The following is a 24,419-nucleotide window of genomic DNA, read 5'->3' as shown; positions in this document are numbered from 1 at the left end:
ACGCTAGCAAGCAGCAGCTAGCAAAGCAACTAACTAGAACCACTAGCAACAGCATGCAACTGCAGCTATAGCAACCGGCACAGCCCATGGCAATCTGCAGGCAGCAGCCACGGCAACACAGAGCATCTCCAAGCAGCCTAGCAAGCAGCAGCAAAACCCTGGCAGGCATCAACAACAGGCCGACACCGGGCCCCAATGCGCCAAATCAAGGTCAAGGAGAACCAGGCAGGAACCAACCACCCCGCAATCAGCAGTATCACAATAGGGGACATATTAATCACATCTCCGAAGAAGAGGCACAATAAGACTCAAACTGCATTCTGTGTACGTTCCTTGTCAACTCCACCCCAGCAACAATATTGTTTGATTGTGGTGCTTCACATTCTTTTGTTACTCAGAAGTTTGCAGAAAAGTGTAGTTTGAAGCCTACCCTGCTTAATGGGCAAATGGCAGTACATGCCCCGGGAGCAATGTTAAGGACCAACCTAGGATGTAGAGGAGTCGAGATCGTTATCAATCGGATAAGGTTCTCAGCAGATCTCATCGTCATTAAGTCGCAAGGCTTAGAAGTAAACCTTCGAATGGATTGGTTGGCCAAACACCAAAGCATCTTGGACTGTGCCAACAAGGCTATTACCATGACAAGCGACCAAGGGGTCAAAGTCAAGTATGTCTCTAAGTCAGTATCCACTCGAGTACCGCACGTTAATAGCATGTCGGGAGAAGAGCTAGACCGAGCGCCGATAGTCTGTGAGTACCCGGACGTCTTTCCTGATGAGCTACCAGGGATGCCTCCCGACCGAGACATCGAGTTCATCATTGAGGTCATGCCCAGGTCGAGGCCCATCTATCAGAAGCCTTATAGGATGGGATCCGAAAAGCTAGCAGAGCTGAAGAAGCAGCTGGATGAGCAACTCAGGAAGGGATTTATTCGTCCGAGTGCATCACCTTGGGGATCACCTATTCTGTTCGTGTCTAAGAAGGATGGCACTATCAGACTCTGCGTCGATTACCGTTCTCTCAATGAAGTCACGATCAAGAACAAGTACCCACTCCCCAAGATTAAAGACTTGTTTGACTAGTTAAATGAAGCCAAGGTATTTTCCAAGATAGATCTTCGATCTGGATATTACCAGCTGAAGATCCGACCTGGAGACATACCCAAGACTGCGTTCGTGACCCGGTACAGTCTGTACGAGTGCACTGTCATGTCTTTCAAGTTGACTAATGCCCCATCTTACTTCATGTACCTCATGAACAAGGTCTTCATGGAATACCTGGATAAATTTGTCGTAGTATTTATCGATGAAATATTAATCTTCTCCAAGTCCGAAGAATAGCATGAGCAACACTTGAGGTTAGTGTTGGAGAAGCTTCAAGAGCACCAACTTTATGCCAAGTTCAGCAAATGCCAATTCTGGCTGAACGAATTGGATTCTTCGGTCATACCATGTCGGCAAGCGGATTGGCGGTCCATCCTTCCAAAATTACTACGGTAACAAACTCAGAGTCGCCAATCGATTTGAAGGAAGTCAGGAGCTTCCTCGGACTCGCGGGATATTACCGCAGGTTCGTAGAGGGATTCTCCCGCATCGCTCAACCCATGACTCAGCTCTTGAAGAAAGGCAAGAAGTTCGAATGGACGCCGGAGTGTGAAGCAAGCTTCCAGGAGTTTAAGAAGAGATTGACTACCGCCCGGTATTGGCTACTCTATATATCAACAAGGAGTTTGTGATATATTGTGATGCCTCCAGAACCGGTCTCGGTGGAGTCCTAATGCAAGACGGTAGGGTCGTGGCGTATTTGTCATGGCAACTGCACCCGTATGAGGAGATTATGCCACCCATGTTCTCGAGTTGGCAGCGGTAGTGCATGCCCTGAAGACATAGCGACATTACCTTTTGGGGAAGCGATGTGAAATATACACTGACCACAAAAGTCTAAAGTACATCTTTACTCAAAGGGGGTTGAATATGAGGCAACGAAGATGGTTGGAGTTAATCAAAGACTATGATCTCAGCATTCAATACCACCCCGGTAAGGCCAATGTGGTGGTTGGTGCCTTAAGAAGGAATGCTAGCACCTTGAATGTTATGCTCAAGGAAAGGCTACCCGCCTTATATGAAGAAATGGAAAGCTTCGGGTTGGAGCTAGTTGAACCAGGATTCCTGGCTAACCTCGAAGTCAAACCAACGCTGGCAAACGATATCAAGGAGGCCTAGAAGGGGCACAAGAGCATTGAAGGCATCAAGAAGAAAATCTAGGAAGGCAAGACCCCAGAATTCTCGGTGGATGAGCAAGGAGTAGTGTGGTTTGGGAAATGTTTATGCGTACCCAACATGGCAGAACTCAAGGACTTGATCCATTAGGAAGCACATGACACACCCTACTCTATTCACCCCGGTGGTACCAAGATGTATCAAGACCTCCGAGAAAGATTCTGGTGGCATGGCATGAAGAGAGAAATAGCGTCTTATGTTGCCAAGTGCGACGTATGCCAACGGGTCAAGGCTGAACATCACCGACCTGGTGGACTCCTACAACCTCTCCAAGTGCCTGAATGGAAGTGGGACAAAGTCGGCATGGACTGCATCAGTGGGTTGCCTATGTCAAGCAAAGGGCATAACTCCATATGGGTCATTGTCGACCATCTGACCAAGGTGGCCCATTTCATTCAAGTCAACACCACTTATGATAGAAGCCGGTTGGCTAGTCCGTACATCCATCATAGAGTGAGTCTCCATGGAGTTCCCAAGGAGATTGTATCTCACCGAGGCATGAAGTTCACCTCGAGATTATGGAAGAAGTTCCAAGAAGCCCTCGGAACCAAGCTCTCTTTCAGCACTGCCTTCCACCCGCAGACGGGAGGACAGACGGAGAGAGTGAATCAGATACTCGAAGATATGCTCCGTGCTTGTGTCTTGGCACACAACGCCAAATGGGAAGACCGTCTGTCATTCGCTGAGTTGTCATAAAACAACAGCTACCAGTCTAGTCTCCAGATGGCCCCATTTGAAGTGTTGTACGGACCTGTAACCTGTTCTTCTAATCAACATTTATCTTATGTTGCACATCGATGATCATGTTTATTTACAACCAAGATGTTATCCACCAAAGATGCATATTACTTGTTATCCTATCAATTGCATTGTTCATATCATGGGCTATTTGCGAGTACATTCAAAAGTACTCATTAGCCTGCCACTGGTTATATTATTGACCACACATGGAAGGACCGGAGTTTGGAGAAGAGTACGTCTTCGGAGACGGCCCTGCGAACTAGGACGCTTCCCAGACAGAATGCATGTTGGTGTAGGCTGATGGCGTGGGCACCCGCTTAGCCCTAAGATTTTCGCTACTAGTTGTATTAGTGTGATTCGGCCTTATAGGACCTACCTTGTGAACTTGACCATTCGGTCATGTGATGTAATAATTCGGTACTTGGATGTAAGACTCTTAATATTCAGTATGTGTGTTCGGTGAGCATTGATCTCTCGGATCACTGAGCACGTTCATTCGGCGATCTCGACTCGTAAGTCGGGGTCCCCACACCTAATTAAAGGGGGTAGAGATAGAGGACAAGGAGGACCAGACACCAGTTGCGTGACGCGCCGGCCTAGCCCACAGGCATTTGAGGGCCCACAGCGTCTCATGCTGCCTCCCAGGGTTCCGCCGTGAAGCCAACCCGAGCACTCCATGGGCTCGGGGGCTACTAACGGCATTCTGGGATTGGGGATACCCAGACCTGCCTGCCTGTGGCCTAGGGCGAGCCCGCCACACGGGAACCAACCAATGGGCCCGACACCGTTCAACGAAAGGCCCTGGTGAGGGGCCAAGCCTCACGAGGACGAGGAGCGTAGTGTCATGACCCGCAGGTAGCCTCCTTAGGACCCCTCCAGAGCAGCATATATTTTGAGGCAATGTCGGGCCTTAGGAGTCAAGGGTGATGCCAGGGAAGGACGGGCAAGCAGCCGATGGCAGGACAGGACGGTTTCCCCTTTGGAGCAAAGGAGACGGGAGCGTACATGGGTTCCAAAGGAATCTTCCAAAGGTTTCTCTTCTAGTGCAACAAAGCCCCAGCCACCCGCCAGTAGGGCAAACGTCACCCACGGGCCCGTCCCTGCAGTGAGGATAGTTACATTGCAGGCAAAGACCACCATTGGGCAGGGGAGCATGTTCCCGTGTTCCCCTTTGAAATTGGTCGTTGTAGGATCAGGGAAGAGGACCCAGGCCTCCGCTATAAATAGAGAGGGTAGGATACTTGAGAGGGGGAGTTCATTCGGACGGTAAAGCAAGACACCTAGATTCTCGGCCTCCGGAGGCCCAAGAAGACTGTACTAATTCATCCACCACCTCCGTGAGAGGCAATCCACCAAGAGCAGGAGTAGGCTTTTACGCTTCGCAGCGGCCCGAACTTGGGTAAACTATTGTGTTCTATGTTCCCCTCGCCATCGAGTGAGCCCTTAATCGTTTCCATCGAGTAGTGGGCTAGGTGAGGCAAAGTAGGGAGAGACCTTCGTACACACCCCAGTGTTCTAATCCTTACAGTTTTGCGGAGCCCGTAATCCGACACCGAGCACATCGTGTCCTTTGTCACAAAGATAACATGTTTTATGAAGGACTTACCAAAAATAGTGTTGGTCATCTTGGAAATATGTTGACGCAGGCTAGACAATTCTGTTGTAGCTTTTGCAAGTTCACCCTGAGCTTTTTCTGCCCATTTTTCAAGGGCGGCTTGTTCCGCTGTGTTGGACTCCTTATACTTCAGAGATTCAGTTCCGACTTGTTCAAGCTCTGCCGTTGTGGCCCCGAGTTTTTCTTCTAGAATGGACCTGACGTCTTGTTGGCATCCCAGGCTTTTTTGCATCTTGCATAAGGATGCGTCAGTTTTCCTAATCGTCTCCTACAAAGTCAAACAGGAAAGATAAGTGACCTTAATATTATATAGGTTGCGTTGAAAGGTGGACGGACAAGTCTCAATCATATTGCAATCAATCCACTTGACACTTGGGGGCTAATGTACTTCTTTTTCTCACAGAAAAGATAAGTTTTTATTTCTGTTAAGCAAGACCCGGGTCATCTTCAAGAAGATGACCCGGCCCTTGGGGGCTACAGGTTGAAGCTTTTCAAAGACTATTAAGCAAGACCCGACTCATCTTCAAGAAGATGACCCGACCCTTGAGGGCTACAGGTTGAAGCTTTTCAAAGACTACTAAGCAAGACCCAACTCATCTTCAAGAAGATGACCCGGCCCTTGGGGGCTACTGGTTGAAGCTTTCTCCAGATTGTTAAAATCGACCCGACACATCTTCAAAAAGATGACCCGGCCCTTGGGGGCTACAGGTTGAAGCTTCCTACAGGTTATTAAACAAGACCCGGCTCATCTTCAAGAAGATGACCCGGCCCTTGGGGGCTATAGGTTGAAGCTTTTAAAGATTATTGCACAAGATCCAGCTCATCTTCAACAAGATGACGCGGCCCTTGGAGGCTAAAGGAGGATATATAAGACAGTTTGTGCCGAAAATACCTCGTATCTTCTCTTCATCATATTTACTAAGCCGGCTTCAAAATCTCGGCTTGATGTGAGGCGGTTTAGATATCCTGAGTGGAGCTCTTTGAAGTTTGGCTTCTCAATGTTCGGAAGGTCAATTACAGATTTTTCCCGCTGTTATCTTGGTGGAGACGCCCCCGCCAATGTGCTTTGCCAACACATTGTGGAGAGGGGTTGTATGACCCGTTCCAATGATAGTGACAACATCATCTTCGACCAAAGCTCCTTTGGTTGATTTCAGGGGGCTTGCGGCTTGAGTTTCTCCTTGTGACTCGGCTTCACCACCTTATTATCAGTTCTGGATTGAGTAGCTTGGACATCAAGGATGTTATCTGTGGTGGCGCCTTCAGGAGGGTCAGCATAAGCCCCAATATCTTCTTCCGGAATATCAGGAACATGAACATCTACTTCATCAATTCCAGGTCTGTCAACATTTAGAGTTGACCCGCCCGTTTTCCGTTTCTTAGATTGAGCTCTACAAAGATGGAAGGTTTAAGACACATTTAAATCGAACATCATGAGGAAAAATGCATACAACAATTGATGTCATACCCTGGGAGGCGGATAAGAGGTGGTAGTTTGGAAGATGTTGAGTCACCAGATGAAGGAGGATACACCTGTTATAGTTACAAGGTTTAATGAATGAAGGCAAAGGTTGTCAATAAAACTTGATAGAAAATGAGAAAGTACCTCAGTTCGAGGTTTGTGACCTGATGCTTTTTCAGGTAAACCCTCCATAAGATCACCCAAAGAGCTACGGGTGTGGTGTTTTGGAGTATATAAGGCCTTTGTCAAAAGGAAGTTAGGATCCAAGTGAGCATCTAGGTGACTCATACGAACTTTCCTACAAACCCGCCTCTGAGGTCTTTCCAAGGGAATACTTGAATCAAAAGAAATGGAAATTACCTCAGCCTCTTCGGCATCACTTTCCCCATCTTCTCCCTGGAAGTAAAAATACAAGGTTAGAACAGATCTATGATGCCATAAAAGGTGATCCAGGAATTTACCTCAGGCACGTCTTTAGCATGTGGCGACTCGCCCACAACAGTTGACTCGCCCGCACCGGTTTGCTTTTCTTTTTCTTGGAAAGGGTCTTCACTCTTTTTACAGACGGCTTGATGACCTTACGTTTCCAGAAGGGTGCAGTTTTCTATGAAGAAGGCAAGTTAGTTCTACCAAGGAACACAAGAAGGCATCAAATCAAACGGAGGAGAGGCAAAATTATCTACCTCGAGAGCAGGGTTGGCACGATAGAACGGCTTTAGACCAATTTTGGAACAAGCCTCTTTCCTTTCACCACATAGCTTTTTCACGAGACTATTGATTTCTTCAGTGTTAAGCATGATATTCGTGAAACGTTGAGCATTGTTCAGATTACCGTCATACTGACACATCACACCCTCGTGGCGGCTCAAAGGCATGATCCGCCATTCAATCCAACAGTGGATCAAGTCGACACCAGTCAAACCATTGGCGTTTAGAGCCCTCAGCCGGTGCCAGATAGATTTGTGGGCGGCTTTCTCTTCTGAAGTCAGAAGTTACGGGAGTTGAAAATCCATTGGAAGGTGATCTTCCCTATAACCTAGTAGGGGATTCTTGTGTTCTCGAGCGGTGTTCTTGCAGTAGAACCAGGTTTTTCCCCAACCTTTAGGATCGCTGGGTAAGGCGGCAGCAGGGAAGCCAGTTCCGCGACGCCTCTGGATGGTAACTCCGTCGAGCTCCAAGCAAGGACCATCAACACATTCTGTTTGGTGATTTAAATAGAAAAATTATCTAAATAGAGAAATGGTGGGTTCTATTTCCAAATATGCTTCACAATAAACCTGGAATTCGCACAGGTTACTGATGTAATTGGGACCTAGATCTTGGGGGTGGAGCTTGAAAAAATTGAGGGTGTCTCGAAAGAACTTTGAGCGGGGGGGTGAGAAGCCTCATTCTAGGTGGTCTCCAAAGACCACCACTTCCCCTTCGGCGGGGTGAGGTCGAGCTTCTTTGGCAGGAGCCCTCCATCAAATCACATCTTTAAAAAGCAAGATTCCCATTGACACAAAGCGTAGTAAGGCAGCTTCGTCAATATCAGAGCGTAACCAGTTTCGATGGTTTCGACATAATGTCCTAATCCGGAAAAGGTCAGCTCCATAGATATAAACAGCAGGTTACTATAAGATGACTAGCAAGAGGGTATATTGCAATATTCTAAGTCGCCTAAGAATGGGAAGGTGCATGATAATGGTGGGTCATGGAAAAGACTAAACTGACATCATAGTAAGTCACCGCAAGGTGGAGAAGGACCACGACGATTGAATTTTGCTAACTGTTTGAAGAACAGTTTTTATCAAAACGACGAAAAAGTTTGGATCTACAAGCAGTACGGAAAATAAAAGTAAAAGGCTGAAATAAAAACAGAGAAGAACAGCGGCAACGACAACTAAAGGGTGACGGAATTACATGCAGAGATATCAATAAAGTTTTTGCTAGATTCATCCTGCATCCGTTTCCCCTACTTGTCAAGGGGGTTTCCTGTGTTTAAAGGAGTACATCAACTAGCACTACTAATGGAGGTATGACGAACCCTGGAGGAGCTCTGGCAAACTATAACACGTGATTGGAGTAAATCCGTACACGGAGATGAAGGCGTACATGACAGCGTCCATTGGCAGAGGAGAAGACCAAAGCTGGGCGTAGAGATGAGCGTGGAAAGAATCTGTGCGTCAGATGGGGATCGCCGGAGAAGATGCAGTGACAGTGCTCCAAGGGTCGAGCAGCTTGAGGAGGAAGAAGATGAGCTAGGGTAAAAAGTGAAAAGATTCCCCGTCGGTATTTAAGGACCGAAGGGGGGAAATGAAACGGCACGCGCGAGGAATAAGGAGGCGCTATAAATTCGGAGTTGATGGCGCCTCAATTTTTGGTTTGTACGATAAGATCGAAAGGATCCGTTGGGTGACGTCATGAAGATTCCTGGAATTTTGGAGTGAGTGACGTCATTGTTCCACGTGGTGGAAGATTGAAGAAAATCCATAAGCGGCAATGTTTCCGTTGGAAGTAAGATGGCTATTTAAGTGAGCCGCCAAGAGTTAAGTAGAGATCTATTGATGTGAATAAATTCAAGTCAATCTGGGGCCTAATGTTGGGGATATTATCCCGTTGTAAGACCCGCCCTGAGGGCCGGGTCAGGATAATGGCAGCTCTATTCCTGTGGATGAGATGGGTCGTTATTAAAGAAGCGGAAGGTCGCAGATGGGATGGTTGGCCCAAGACTCAACAAAGGCGACTTGCAGTCCATGTAAGGAAAGAGACGCCATGAGTTTCCTTGCGTAGGAGACAAGGCGAGTTAGAGATAAACTGGCTCACAAATTGTAATAAGATTTGGACTCTTGTAAGACCTAGGGCCTCCACCTGTATATAAAGGCGAGTCTCTAGGGCAGATAGGGTTAAGTTAACATCATCGAGAGCTAGGTCAAGCGAATCCGCAACCTTGTAATCGATTCCCACATCAATATACACAAAGTAGGACGTAGGCTTTTACCTCAATCTAAGGGGCCAAACCTGGGTAAACTCGCTTCCCATTTCTCGATCAACCCCTTTGAGTCGCCACATAGCTGCGATGGCTTCATCACTAAGTCCTTTCACGAGGACATCTACCGTGACAAAACCACGACAAGGTTGTCCCAAGCCAACAGGGAGCACCCAAGGGGTATGGGCATGTCGTCTTGGCATGGGATTCCCTTGTAAGTAATTTGGGGGCCTTCTATCGCCACAAGATAGCTAATTTCCAAAAAAAATCCCTCAAAATTTCAGCCCAATCGGAGTTACAAATCTCCGGATATTTAAGAAATGGTGAAACGCCCGAAAACAAGCCATGAAAAAAAAGAGAAACAAAGATAGAGATGCAATGTCGAAGGGGCTCCTGCCGTCCGGGAGCAATGGCCGCCATGGACCAGAGGGTAACCTCCACCCATTTATGGGGAGACCAAGGAAGAATAAGAAAGAGGGGGGCTCTCTCTCCCCTCCATCCCGGTGGCATCGAAACACCAATGGTGCAATCATCGTGTGACGTTGATCTACTCCAACAACTCCATCACCGTCGTCAGCACCTCACTACTAGAAAAAGGGCTATACTAATATGGACATTAATGGCGCATCATGTATGTGGTGCGCCATTACTATCCATATTACTAATGGCGCACCTTGGGTGTGGTGCGCCATTACTATCTTTGTCCTGGCCCAACCCTTTCCTAGACATATTAGTGGCGCACCAGGGGAAGTGCGCCATTAGTAGTTTTACCTAGTAATGGTGCACCACATCCACGGTGCGCCACTACTAACAATTTTTTCAGTTTTTTTTTCAAAACTACTAATGGTGCATTCTTACCAGGTGCACCATTAGTAACCCTGGTTACTAATGGCACATTCTTTCTGGATGCGCCATTGGTAACCTGGGAGCAGTAGATATTTTTGACAGCCCACTTCACGCTCACTTCCCCCCCCCCCACCTCATTCTCTCCACCTCTACGAACCTTGTTGGTCTCGGCTGCCTCCTCCTCCTCACCTCATTTGCACCATAGATCCACCCAAATTAAGTAGTTAAATTTCCTTTTTTTGATAGGTAAGTAAGGGGAAAGCTTTCTTTATGTTCTAGATCTACTTTTTTCTCCCTCCAACGTGTACACACTTTTTATGGCCTAGATCTATGTATGTGTGTGGTGTTGCATATGTTTGTGTTTGCAGGTACCGGTATTTGAAATGCGATAGTTGCAAATATTTTGCCAGAATGTTGATTCATTTCCGTTTCGGCGAGAATTTGGCACTACCCCGCAGGCGACCATGGTTCGCACGATGACCGAAGGCATCGTGAATAGGTTTTTGAGCTCCGTGAAGGCCGAGATGCTTCAAAAGAACGAGACGGAGATAAGATGTCTGTGTCAAAGATGCAAGCTGAAGAGCCTTATGGACCCGGATTCCAAACAGGTGCGGGACCACCTGCTCATGCGTGGTTTCATGGATGGCTATCGGTGGCAAGGTGATGAAGATGATTATGAAGTCGTCCATGGGGGCCGATAAAGAAATAAGGAAGGGCTGCAAGACAATAGCGGCGAGGGCTGTCGAGAAGACGAAGAATCTCGAGGACATGATCACGAAGTAGATGCAGGACACATTGATCATGTAGAACATGTCGGACATGATGATGAGGAAGATCAAGACAAAGGGCATGATCATGAAGATGAAGATGCCGGAGTAGATGGCGATGGACCATCGATGGGCTGGGTGCAGGACCCTCATATTCAAGAGTTGCTTCTCAAGCAGACGGGTAATGCAAGAGCTGCCGCCCGAGAGAAAGCCAAGCTGGATCAAGTGGAGATAGACGCGGTTACTCCATTGTATGAAGGATGCAGGCCCGAGGATACCCACCTGAAAGTAACGCTCATGGCTCTGGAGATGAAGGTAAAACACAAAATGACTGACACATGCTTCGACGAGAACATGTCATTGTGGCATGAACGTCTTCCCATGGGGAACAAGTGCCCGAACAGTTTCGAGTAGGCGAAGAAAATCGTGTGTCCTCTGGATTTACCGCACGTGAAATACCATGTGTGGATGAACGACTGCATCATTTATCGGGACGAGCACGCGGAGTCTACCTTATGTACGGTGTGCGGTGTCAGTGGATACAAGAGGAGGAAGAAAGCTCCTCGAAAAGTGGTGTGGTACTTTCCGATCACTCCTCGTCTGCTGCGGTATTTCGCGGACCCTAAGCAAGCAGAGCACCTGCGTTGGCACGCGGATAGGGAGGATAAGAAGCGAGAAGATGACGGAAATGATCCAGAGATAAATAAAAAAGACAAGATGCTGAGTCACCCTAAGGATGCGAGCCAGTGGCAAGCATTGAACTTCGAACACCCAGAATTTGGGGATGATCCAAGGAACATCATGCTGGGCGCGAGTACCGATGGAGTCAATCCGTTTGGCAGCCAGAGAAGCACACATAGCACCTGGCCTGTGTTTGTGTGCATGTACAACCTTCCCCCCTGGATGTGCATGAAGAGGAAGTACATTCACATGAGTATGCTAATTGAAGGGCCGAAACAACGAGGGAACGACATCAATCTGTATCTGGGGCTGCTGAAAGAGGAGCTAGATGCACTGTGGAAAACGCCAGCCAATACGTGGGGTGCTGCAGTGAAACAATATTTCCCTATGAGAGTCGCACTGCTCATGACGGTGCACGACTATCTCGGTTACGGATATGTCGCGGGGCAGGTGGTCCATGGATTTTGTGCATGCATCAGGTGCATGGATGACACAACGTATCGCCAGCTAGATAGAGATCCCGGGTCTTCGAAAACCGTGTTCATGGGACATCGAAGGTGGCTTCGCGACGATGACGCTTGGAGAAAATGCAAGGATCTGTTCGATGGTGGAACCGAACCCCGAAGACCCCCACGTACGAGGAGCGGCGAGGAAATATATGAGCTGTTGAAAAATTGGAAAGAGTGTCCACCGCCGGAAAAGAAGGGAAAGGCGCCAGAGCCGCTGCTGAAGGTATGGAAAACGAGGTCTGTTTTTTGGGACTTGCCGTATTGGAAGATCCTCCATGTGCCTCACAGCCTTGATGTCATGCATATCACGAAGAACGTGTGCGAGAGTCTGCTTGGTACCCTGCTCAACATGCCAGAAGGACCAAAGATGGGCCGAAAGCAAGGCCAGACTTGCATTCAATAGGCATCATGGAGGAGCTTCACGCAAAACGCCCTGATGATGATGATGATGAGGCGAAGGACACAAAAATTCGTTGCAAAGGCAAAAAGGCCAAGAAGATCGAATATGACTGCCCTCCCGCATGCTTCACTCTAAGTCAGAAGGAGATCGATCAGTTTTTCACCTGCCTCATAGGACAAAAACTTCCTTACGGTTACGCGGGGAAGATAAGCAGATACTTAGACTCAACGAAGCAGAAGTTCAGCGGGATGAAGTCTCACGACTGTCACGTGCTGATGACGCAGATACTTCCAGTTGCAATCCGTGGGATCATGGACGCGCACGTCCATGAAACGCTATTTGGCCTATGCAACTTTTTCGACGTCGTCGGTTGGCGTGAGGCAACTCACAAGGCTACATGAAGAGATCGTGGTGATACTATGCGGGCTTGAGATGTACTTCCCGCCAGCATTCTTCGACGTTATGGTGCATCTGCTGGTCCATATCGTGGAGGATATCATCCAACTTGGGCCAACGTTCCTGCACAGCATGATGTCATTCGAAAGGATGAATGGTGTCATCAAAGGATACGTTCGCAACAGGGCACGTCCAGATGGAAGCATAGCCCAGGGCTTTTTGACCGAAGAGTGCATCTCCTTCTACACGAATTATCTAGGCATCGAGAACCCCGTTGGTCTACCCGTCAACAGGCACCTCGGCACGCTCGCTGGATGGGGTCACCGCGAGGGTCACCGCGAGGGTCACCGCGAACGCATGGCGACTTCAAGGGTCGACTCACCGACTTTGAAAGAGCAAACCTAGTCGCGCTACAACACATAGACGTGGTCGATCCTTGGGTGGTAGAGCACAAAACCTTTATTGAGAAGACGTACAATGACCGAGGCCAATAGAGGACGGAAGGAGATATAATCAAAGAGCACAACTCATATTTCACGCGTTGGTTCAAGGACAAGCTTCTGTCGTACCCTTTACATGAGGATTCTTCCACGTAAGAAAAACTCATATTCTCCTTGTCACAGGGCGCCGAGCACAACCTGATGACCTATGAGGCGTACGATATCAACGGCTACACATTCTACACCGAGGAAAAGGACATGAAGAGCGATTATCAGAACTCCGGGGTAACGATGGAATCCTACACCGGTAACGACAAGGACAGATACTATGGAAGGATCGAGGAGATCTGGGAGCTGAGCTATGGTGGAGAGAAGGTTGCAATGTTCCATGTCAGATGGGCCAAGAGCGTCCTAAAAGAATACTGGTATTTCACCACCATGGTTATACACGAAGCAAACCGAAGACCGCAGGTGCAAACGTCACCGCGAAAAATGAGCCATCGGTACTGGCTTGCCAAGTGGACCAATGCTTCTTCATTACTGTCCCGTCAAAGCCCAGTCGTGTTGTCATGAGGAGAGGAAAAAAGGAACATCATCGAAATGGATGGAGTCGCCAATGAGCAAGACTTCGACAAGTATGGCGACCCGAAGATGGAAAATGACGACGACGATGAAGTAGCACACGGCACAAGAAGAAGCAGGACCACCCTACCTAAAGGACGTATGTTCAAGAGAAGAATTCAAGGGGTTCTGGGGCTAAATTATTCAACCACAAGAAAGAAGGGCAAGAAGATCATTGTGAAAAGATAGCTAAGATCGAATCACGACGTGTCGGCCGCGTGTGTGTGTCAGTGGCAAGCTCAATCTTTGATACCTGTTATTTCACGTCACTTGATTTCAACCATGTCATGTAATTCTAAATCTTTGCACAATTTGATATCACCTCATAACATGATTTTTTTAAGTGTCTCTCTCCGTGAGCTTTATGCATGGGTTAGGTGTAAAACCTGCTTTCCTCGGGCTACTCGTAAAACACATTAGCTCGTTTGGCTAAACAAGTGGAAATGAGTGATTGGCTCTTTTCATTAAGTAGCCACCCTTTATTTGTCCTCACGCATGGTTTTAGTCCTCAAAGATCCAACCAAATCCATACAAAGGATGCTACTACGTAGATCAACATTCGAATATGGACCAAACCTACAAATATATAGAAGAATATGTCCCAAAGTACATAGTTCTTTATCGTACATAGTTCTTAGTAAGAAAATAGATGAACTAAATACAAAGTATACTAGATAGGCGGCAAAATTATTACATTCATGCAACTAAAAATCAAAATAATATAAAAAAAGTTAGTAATGGCGCACCAGGAGAAGGTGCGCCAATGCTATCACCTTACTTATGGCGCACCACTAGAAGGTGCGCCATTGCTATCACCTTACTTATGGCGCACCACTAGAAGGTGCGCCATTGCTATCACCTTACTTATGGTGCAACCCTAAATGGTGCGCCATTGCTAACCCTCCCCCACTATACCAATTCATTCCCCCCTCCCCTAACTCTCCCCACAGCGCCTGTCGTTTCTCCCCCCACCTCTCCTCGATCTCGCTGGAACTCCCTCCTCCTCCTCCACGGGGACTACGTCGCCGGGGACTCCCGCCTCCTCCTCCACGGGGACTGCGCCACTGGGGACTCCCTCCTCCTCCTCCACGGGGACTACGACACCGGGGACTCCCTCCGACCTCCACTGTCCACAAGTTCTTCTCCCACAACAGCGGCCCCCTCAACGGCGGCGGCTCCTTCTCCGAAAGCCCGTCCGTCTCGCCGGATATCGACGATAGTAGGGTATACAGTGCTATCTCATCCTCCCCCTCTGCATATTTCTTCTTTCAGATTAGACGAAGTGATGAACTACCGATTTCCTTTTTAATTGGAATAATAATATTAAGTTCAGGCTGAAAATAATCTAGTTCTTCTTGAGGTGATTTTACATGTACTCCTGTGTTGACTGCAATTCATTGAAACAAAAAGAGTAGATGATTATCCTTTTAATCATTCTGTGATATTTATGCCGACGCGGTTGAGCAAGCTAACTGGTTTATTCTAGAATTCAGAAGAGGAAAAATCACACATCACACATATAGTGTACTTGTCATTTGTGTTAAATTTAACTTTGGGATTTTAGATGCCATGGTTGAAAGGATCGATATGGTTGACTAGAGGGGGGGTGAATAGGCAACGACCACTTTTTAATTAAACTTAGCAAGTTAGGGTAAACAACATACGGGTTCACAAATACTACGACAATGAGGTGAACCCTAATGAAGCTAACAACGAGAGCTACTAAGACAAGTAAGAGATAGACAACAACATAAGCATACACAAAGTAAAGGTTAGAGATAACCACAAGTGGAACCGATGGAGACGACGATGTGTTACCGAAGTTCCTTCCCTTTGACAGGAAGTACGTCTCCGTTGGAGCGGTGTGGAGGCACAATGCTCCCCAATAAGCCACTAAGGCCACCGTATTCTCCTCACGCCCTCGCACGATGCAAGGTACCGTGATTCCACTATAGGTGCCCTTGAAGGCGGCGACCGAACCTTTACAAACAAGGTTGGGGCAAACTCCACACAAAGCTTGGAGGCTCCCAACAAGACCACGAAGCTTCACCACAATGGAATATGGCTTCAAGGTGACCTCAACCATCTAGGATGCTCAAACACCCAAGAGTAACAAGATCCGCAAGGGATTGGTGGGGGAATCAACTTTTCTCTTGGTGGAAGTGTGGATCTAGGCCTTCTCAACCAATCCCTAAAGAATCAACAAGTTTGATTGGTTAGGGAGAGAGATCGGGCACTTTTGAGCTTAGGGAGCAACAATGGAGCTTGGGAGGATAAGAGATAGAGTTCCACAGCTAGAAGAACCCTTTATATAGTGGGGGGGGGATCCAACCATTTTCCCACTCACAGCCCGTGTCTAGCGGTACTACCGTTGGATGCAGCGGTACTACCGCTGACACTCCAGCGGTACTACCGCTGGCTGCAGCGGTACTATCGCTGGGCCCCTGGTAGTGCAAGCACTACCACCGCCAAGAAAGTATTCGCAAAAAGGTCCGTCCACGCACAACCGCTAGGCAGGCGGTACAAAGCTCCTGGAGCGGTACTACCGCCAGCTAGCGGTACTACCGCTGGCTGCAGCGGTACTACCACTGGGGCCAGCGGTACTACCACTGGGGCCAGCGGTACTACCGCTGGGGGACCATTTGCAAAGACGAAGGAAACACAAAGGCGGGAGCCACTCCAAAGTTGCCGGCAAGGGGAAAATATGTGAAGTGTGCGCGTGCAAAGATTGATTCCACCCAAACCTTTCCACTACGGTTCCCCTCTTAATAGTACGGCTTTCCTATGACTCAAATAAAGAGAATCGTAGAGAACGTCGTGCTTCTAGTCCACGAACGAGGGGGCGAGTCGTCTTGTGCCGTTGACGTGTGTTATCTGAAATCTTAACACACACGGATAGTCCTTTGCGGTACTGTCATCAATCACCAAAATTACTTAGGCATAAACTATGCCCCAACAATCTCCCCCTTTTTCGTGGATTGATGACAATACCGGATTTGCACAGAGAATAATATGAGAACAAAAAGATAGAGATATATGACAATACGGGGCATATGACTCACAGCATATGATGGAAAATAAATCTGACATAAGTTCATGTCTCACAAAAGATAGAAAAATAGAAGCAAACCAAGTTCGAAGCAAAACACGAAAGATAAGCAAAGCAAAGCAAAGTTCGACTCTCAAAGCAAATCCAGCTCCTAGACTCCCTCCCCCTTTGGTACAAGACACCAAAAAGGGGCACACCTAACGCCACAGGTGGTTACTCCTCATCCTCAGCATCGCCAGACTCGTTTGTACCCTCCGGATCGTCCTACTCCTCCTCTTCCTCCTCAGCGTCAGACCACTGGTAACCTTGAGCCCGCATCCAAGTAGCCTCTGGAGTGATGTCGTCCTCTGATCCGCTGGATATGTCAACATCAAGAGTCCTTAGGATATGCTTGTGCCTCTGACGGCTCTCCTTCTGAGCCACGTGCGTCTGGTACTGGCCCTTAGCCTGCATACAGAAGAGGGTCTTCATCTTATCCTGCAGTTTGATGGCCCAAGATGGCATGGCAGAAGAGCGGGACTGAGAGGCGGTTCCTCTGTCAGCAGCAGTCTCTGTGTCAGTGTCCATGTGCTGAGAGGAAGTTGATGGGTTGGCCCATTTATCCTTGACGCGAAGCTTGACAGGATCGTGCACAATGTAGTCAGCCTGAATGTATAACTCCTCCTGCGGATAGGTGTCCTGCCACTTCTGACGGATATAAGCAAACAGGTAGGGCCCGTAGATGGGAACCTTGCGCATCATGATGCAGTTCCAGAGCTCAGTGAACATAACATTAGAAATATCAAGTGAGGCAGACTCCTTAGTCATAGCCTCCTCACAGAGCAGTAGCATCTCAGCCAGAGAGCCATGTACCTCGTCGAAGTTGCCAATGCGAGGAAAGAGGGTGTTGCGGAAGATCCGATGCATAATGTCCAGATGCCTGGGGAGCACACCTTTCTTGACATAGAGTTGCTGCAATCTGTCCTTGCCGGAGGCCCTATCAGTGGTAGCTGCGGCATGAGGACGCAACCCAAGTGGAGTGTCAGCGCCCTGGAAATCAACCTTGAGGAATGCCATGAATTCACGCCAGGTACCGGTCATCTTCTGAGTCCCAGTCATCCACACCATGGAGCGCTCGTCATCAGGAGAGAAGTGACACGTGACATAGAACTGGGCAACAACATTAGGGTCAAAGTCTGTCTTGAAAGAGATGATCTCCTTGATGCCCAGTTTGTCAATCAAAGAGAGAGAGCATCAACAAAATAGTCCATGTTCCGCTGAAGATGAGCCAGGTCAATCCACTGTACGGGGACAAAGTTCTTCTTGAAATTGTTGACAATATCACGGTAGATCCTGCAGTGATCTCTTGCCCAAACATGCTCAACATTCTTGATCACAGCCCGCTCTTGGAGATAGTGGTTTTGAGTGCGGAATCGCAGAAAGTCCTTAGGGGGCATGGTGCGGATGTTGATCCCCTTGTCCTTGTGAGCGGTCTTCTTGAAGGCCTGCTTTTTGGGTTGCAGACCTGAAGTGGCGGAGCCCTCTAGAGCCTTTGGGTTGCGATAATGCTTTGACTGTGTGTCCCGTGAGGGGTTCGAGCGGCGAGCACCACCTGTGACACAAAACACACATCGAAAAAGAGCGACAAAAAGAGTCAAGGCAATGAACAAGAAAAGGTAGAAAAGTAAACACTCATTGCCAAGCACATGAAAAGAATACACAGATAATCCTCCTGGCGGTAGTACCGCTACCCCTCGCGGTAGTACCGCTACCCCTGGCGGTAGTACCGCTGGGGTCCTAGCGGTAGTACCGCTATCCCTGGCGATAGTACCGCTCGGAGTCCTGGCGGTAGTACCGCTACCCTGGCGGTAGTACCGCTGGTGTTTGATTTTCAGATCTGAAAGATAAATAGACCCCATAGATATGGCTATACGAATTTTTTCGAGGGGCATGGGCTGTGGATGAACACTAAGAACTCCACCACAGCCCTAACCACATGAGGATCACAAGTACCATCTAAATAAGCACATGCCTAGTCAAGAGAGAGCAAGTTTTAGATCTAATCCAAACATAGTTCAAGTGCTTGATCTAAAACATGAAAATCCTAGGGCATGGCAAAATACACAGCAAAGATTCATAGGGCCTACACTCCCCTCAAATATCTCCTTCATGCCGTCCAAGAACAACGCACAATATCAACGACATGGACCCAAACCACCAATGCTCCTAACCCTAGAACAAGAACATCAACCAAGAGAATAAGGGAGGAGCTTTACCGGGGTTCATTGCACTTGGAGAAGGAAGGAGAAGTGGAGCAAACCCTTCAATTCAACGGAGAGAAGGGGCTCCACGAATAGAGATCAAAATAGGGGGATTTCGGGGTTGGGGAGGGAGGAGCCGCGAGGAAGAAGAAAGAGGCAGGGAAAAACGGGCTCACCCTCCTTTATATAGCCCAAGGGGTACGGGCCAGCGGTAGTACTGCTGTGGTCCTGGCGGTAGTACCGCTGGATGCAGCGGTAGTACCGCTGGGGTCCTGGCGGTAGTACCGCTCCCCCTGGCAGTAGTACCGCTCCCCTTGAGATAGCCCTAAAAATGTCCTAGTTAGGTCGTGTTAGATTGGGATCCTGGCGGTAGTACCGCTGGGGTCCTGGCGGTAGTACCGCTACCCCTGGCGGTAGTACCGCTGGGGTCCTGGCGGTAGTACCGCTGCAAATGTCACAACGGGGAGAAGAGAAGAACGTGGGCAAATGACAAGTAAGTGGAAAAAGAAGATAGCACCAGAAATATATACTGACTTGTCATTTTATATCCTTTCTTCGATATGAGAGAAAGGTGGAGGGGGGCGATGGCCGAGGCCACCTATGTTTGAGACAAAGGTATGACACCGCGAAGAATTATCCTTGGGTTCATGACCAATGCTCGTCTTTGAAGCACAAGTGCCATTTGACAATGGCTAAAGTGAAAGACTAGATCGATTTATGCATAATGGGGGAGGAAAAGTTCATTGAGAGAACAACACTCCCCCTATGTCCATGCCTACATCTAGACCAAGATAGAATGCATAATGAGGTGCAACATGCCTAGTTTCAATCCACATTACTTGAATCAATGATATTTAGCTCATGCCTTAATTCCCGGAACCTTGCTTCATCTAGCGGCTTAGTGAAAATATCTGCAACTTGCTCTTCAGTGTGGATGAAGTGAACCTCAATATCACCTAGCTTGATATGTTCACAAATGAAGTGATGACGAATATCAATATGCTTGGTTTTGCTATGTTGCACTGGGTTGAGGGAAATCTTGATAGCACTTTGATTGTCACATAGAAGAGGCACTTTGTCACAAGTGACACCATAATCCTTTAAAGTTTGCCTCATCCATAGCAATTGTGCACAACAACTTGCAGCTGCCACATACTCAGCTTCGGTGGATGATAAATAGACGCAATTCTGCTTCTTTGACGACCAACTTACCAATGAGCGACCAAGGAATTGGCATCCTCCAGAAGTTGACTTCCTCTCCACACAATCTCCTGCCCAATCTGAGTCAGAATAGCCAACTAGATTGAAGTTTGCTCCTTTGGGATACCAAAGGCCAAAGTTTGGGGTATGAGCCAAATATCGAAAGATTCGCTTAACAGCCATATAATGACTTTCTTTTGGTGCGGATTGAAATCGTGCACATATCCCTACACTCAACATAATATCCGGTCTAGATGCACAAAGGTAAAGGAGGGATCCAATCATGGAGCGATATACCTTGTGATCCACTGCTTTACCATTGGGATCACTATCAAGCTTGCATCTTGTTGGCATGGGGAACTTGACCAGTTTGACATCTTCGAGCTCGAACCGTTTGAGCATGTCTTGAGTGTACTTGGCTTGTTTGATGAAGGTCCCTTCTAGGCCTTGTTTAATCTCGAACCCGAGGAAGAACTTCAACTCTCCCATCATGGACATCTCAAATTTCTCAGTCATTAGTGCAGCAAATTCTTCATTGAAGGAAAGTTAGGAGAGCCAAAGATAATATCATCAACATATAGTTGGCATATGAACAAATCCCCTTTAACCCTCTTAGTAAAAAGAGTGGGATCTATCTTCCCAATTTCAAACCCACGATCTTGTAGCAACTCAGTAAGATACTCATACCACGCACGTGGGGCTAGTTTAAGGCCATAGAGTGCCTTATTAAGTTTGTACACATGATTGGGGAGCTTGGGATGTTTGAATCCCGGGGGTTGTTTGACATAGACCAACTCATTTAAAGGACCATTAAGAAAGGCACTTTTCACATCCATTTGTTGTAATTTGAAGTTATGATGAGAAGCAAATGCAAGCAACATGCGAATAGATTCTAGACGAGCAAGAGGGGCAAAGGTTTCACCGTAGTCTATACCCTTGACTTGGGAGTAGCCTTGAGCCACCAATCTTGCCTTGTTTCGAATCACAATCCCATTGGCATCTTGCTTGTTCTTGAATATCCATTTGGTCCCGATGACATTATGTTCCTCCATTGGCCTAGGCACTAAATCCCAGACTTGGTTGCGCTTGAAGTTGTTAAGTTCTTCATGCATGGCCATAAGCCAATCCTCATCATCGAGCGCTTCATGTACCTGTTGAGGTTCACAATATGAAACAAACGCGTGATGCTCACAATAATTCCAAATCTGTTGACGGGTGGATACTCCCCTTTTCAAACTGCCAAGTACATTCTTCATAAGATGTGACTTGACTCTCAGCTTGTTCGCAATCTTGGCTGCTCGACGCTCCAAGAGTTCTTCATTAGATAACGGGGGAGCATCGACTTGTTTACTTTGCTTGCCCTTGCGTCTTGAGCCGGCTGTTGGTGCTGCAGAAGGGAATTGTGAGACAGTATCCTGATCATCTTGTCTTTCGACTTGAGCAGGTTCACTAGTTTGTTCTTGTATTTGTGGTTGCTTTTGATCTTGGTCTTGTGCTTCTACTTGGTCTGGATCTCATGGTTGCACTTGATCTTGATCATGAGCAGGTTCGGAGTCTTGGGAGAGTGCTTGAATATCATGAGACACATGATCATTGTTGGGCAATTTATCTTGACCTTGAGCTTGTTCATTTTGTTGAGAGTCTTCTCTTTGTTCATCGGAAGCGTGTGGGGCTTGTGGAGGTGATGGCTCCACTTGAGTAGAGCATTGTCCTTCTCCTTCAGCCACAAGGGGTTCCTCAATGGGGAGTATTTGACCAATCCCCATTCTTCTTATGGCTTGGGGAGGAATTTCATCACCTACATCACAAAGACCACTTTGCTCCACTTGGGAGCCATTATTTTCATCAAACTCCACGTTACACGTCTCCTCAATGAGTCCGATGGACTTGTTGAGGACACGGTAAGCATGAGAGTTTGTAGCATAACCTACAAAGATGCCCTCATGTGCTCTAGAATCAAATTTAGCTAAACGTGCACCTTTCTTGAGAATGAAACACTTAGAACCGAATACCCGGAAGTACTTGAGATTGGGTTTGTTTCCAATTAGAATCTCATACGGAGTCTTGTTCAAGCCTTTGCAGATATAGAGCCTATTGGATACATGACATGCTGTGTTGATGGCCTCTGCCCAGAAGTTATATGGAGATTTGAATTCTGCCATCATTGTCCTTGCAGCGTCTATCAAGGTTCGGTTCTTCCTTTCTGCCACGCCGTTTTGTTGAGGGGTATATGGTGCATAATATTGGTGTTTTATTCCCTCATCACCTAGAAACTCATCCAAGGTGTAGTTCTTGAACTCGGTGCCGTTGTCACTTCTAATCATCAAGATCTTTGCTTCATGTTGACGTTGCGCTTCATTAGCAAAGTTGATGACAGTTTGTTGAGTTTCACTCTTCTTTTTAAAGAAATATACCCAGGTATATCTTGAGTAGTCGTCAACAATCACCAAGCAATACTTTCTGCCTCCAAGACTATCAAATGATGGAGGGCCAAACAGATCCATATGGAGAAGCTCCAGTGGCCTCTTAGTGTAGATAAGAGTCATTGGACGATGAACAGTTTCATGAATCTTTCCTTCAATGCAGGCACTGCAAACACGATCTTTAGCAAAACTCACATTTGTTAGTCCACGAATATGGTCCCCTATCAGAAGGCTTTGCAAAGATCTCATATTGACATGAGCTAAACGGCGATGCCAAAGCCAGCCCACATCAACTTTAGCCATTAAACATGTCGCGGTCTTAGTGGGTCGCTTTGAGAAGTTCACCACATACAGACCATTTTCGACATATCCAACATAGGCTACTTTAAGAGTCTTGCTCCTCAGGAGGACCACAGTATCAAGATTAAAGAATGTGGAAAACCCCATAATTGCAAGTTGACGAACCGAAAGTAAATTGTAGGCAAGTGACTCAACAAACATGACCTTCTCAATAGATAACTCTTGAGAGATGACCACCTTACCAAATCCCAATACCTTTGACGAGGATGCATCGGCGAATTGGACATGGGTGGGCATAGATGGAGAAGGATGCACATCCACCACTAAGTCCTTGCTTCCGGTCATATGATTTGTTGCTCCACTATCGAGCAACCATGACACCCCACCGGAAGCAAACTCCTGCAATAGATCAAGGCTTGGTTTTAGGTACCCATTTTTTAATGGGTCCTTTCATGTTAGAGACAAGGGTCTTAGGAACCCAGATAGCCCATTCAATATACTCATCGTAGGAACCAACAAATCTGGCATAAACATGCCCATCACTAGCACGACATAAGACATAAGAAGAATTAAGTTTGTCGGTTGTGTTAGTAGGAATGGTTTTGACCTTCTTGAGGTTTCCATAGTCCACCTTGTTCCTGTTCACCTTCTGAGTCCCCTCACCCTCTTTGACAAAGATGTCCATGAGGGTGGGAGATCGTTTGTTCCTGTTCCTCCTTTTACCTTTTGACTTGGAGGTAAGTCCAAGTCCCTCCTTTCCTACAACACCTTTTTGAGTGCTCAAGAGGTCGTTCAGGCTCTTCTCACCTTGTATGCATGCCACAAGGCCCTTCTCAAGTTTCTCCTTTAACTTGGCATTTTCCTCCACAAGATGTACATGCTCACAACAGGGATTAGTTGCACAAGCATTATCAATTAACACAAAGGGAGGACAAGTAGAGATCTCCTTGGTAAGCTTTGCTTGGAGTTGATCATGAGACTCTTTTAGAGAGAAATGCACACCTTTCAAGACCTTGTGGGCCTTGTCAAGTGTGTCAAACTCCTCTTTGAGTCTGTCATGGCCAACCCCAAGAGCATACTTTTCAGACTTAAGCATACGAGTAAGAACAACATCATGATCTAGTTTCTTTTGCATTTTAGCGCAGTCATCGTTATATGACTCCTCCAGAGCCAAACGAAGAGTGCGCTCCTTTTCTAGAGCAAGAGATAATTCAGCAATTTCATTGGCATAGTCACGACTGTGTCCCTGAAGCTCGGAGATGGTCTCCTCATGAGACTCAATGAGGTCAGTGGCCTCACCCAGTTGTTCCAAGAGAGCAACAAAGTGCTTCTTGGATTCTCTTAATAGTGCACAGAAATTTGTCAAGATCATGGTCATTTAGTTCCACAACATCACTATCATCAACACAGTTTAAGAATGAAGGAGCAGTAGCGATGTTGGTCTTAATGATGGGAGTTACCTGATTGATACCTTTTGCCATG

The sequence above is a fragment of the Hordeum vulgare genome, chromosome 5H, assembly GCF_904849725.1.
Source record: "Hordeum vulgare subsp. vulgare chromosome 5H, MorexV3_pseudomolecules_assembly, whole genome shotgun sequence".
NCBI classification, from domain to species: domain Eukaryota; kingdom Viridiplantae; phylum Streptophyta; class Magnoliopsida; order Poales; family Poaceae; genus Hordeum; species Hordeum vulgare.
This window is presented reverse-complemented; position numbering follows the sequence as displayed.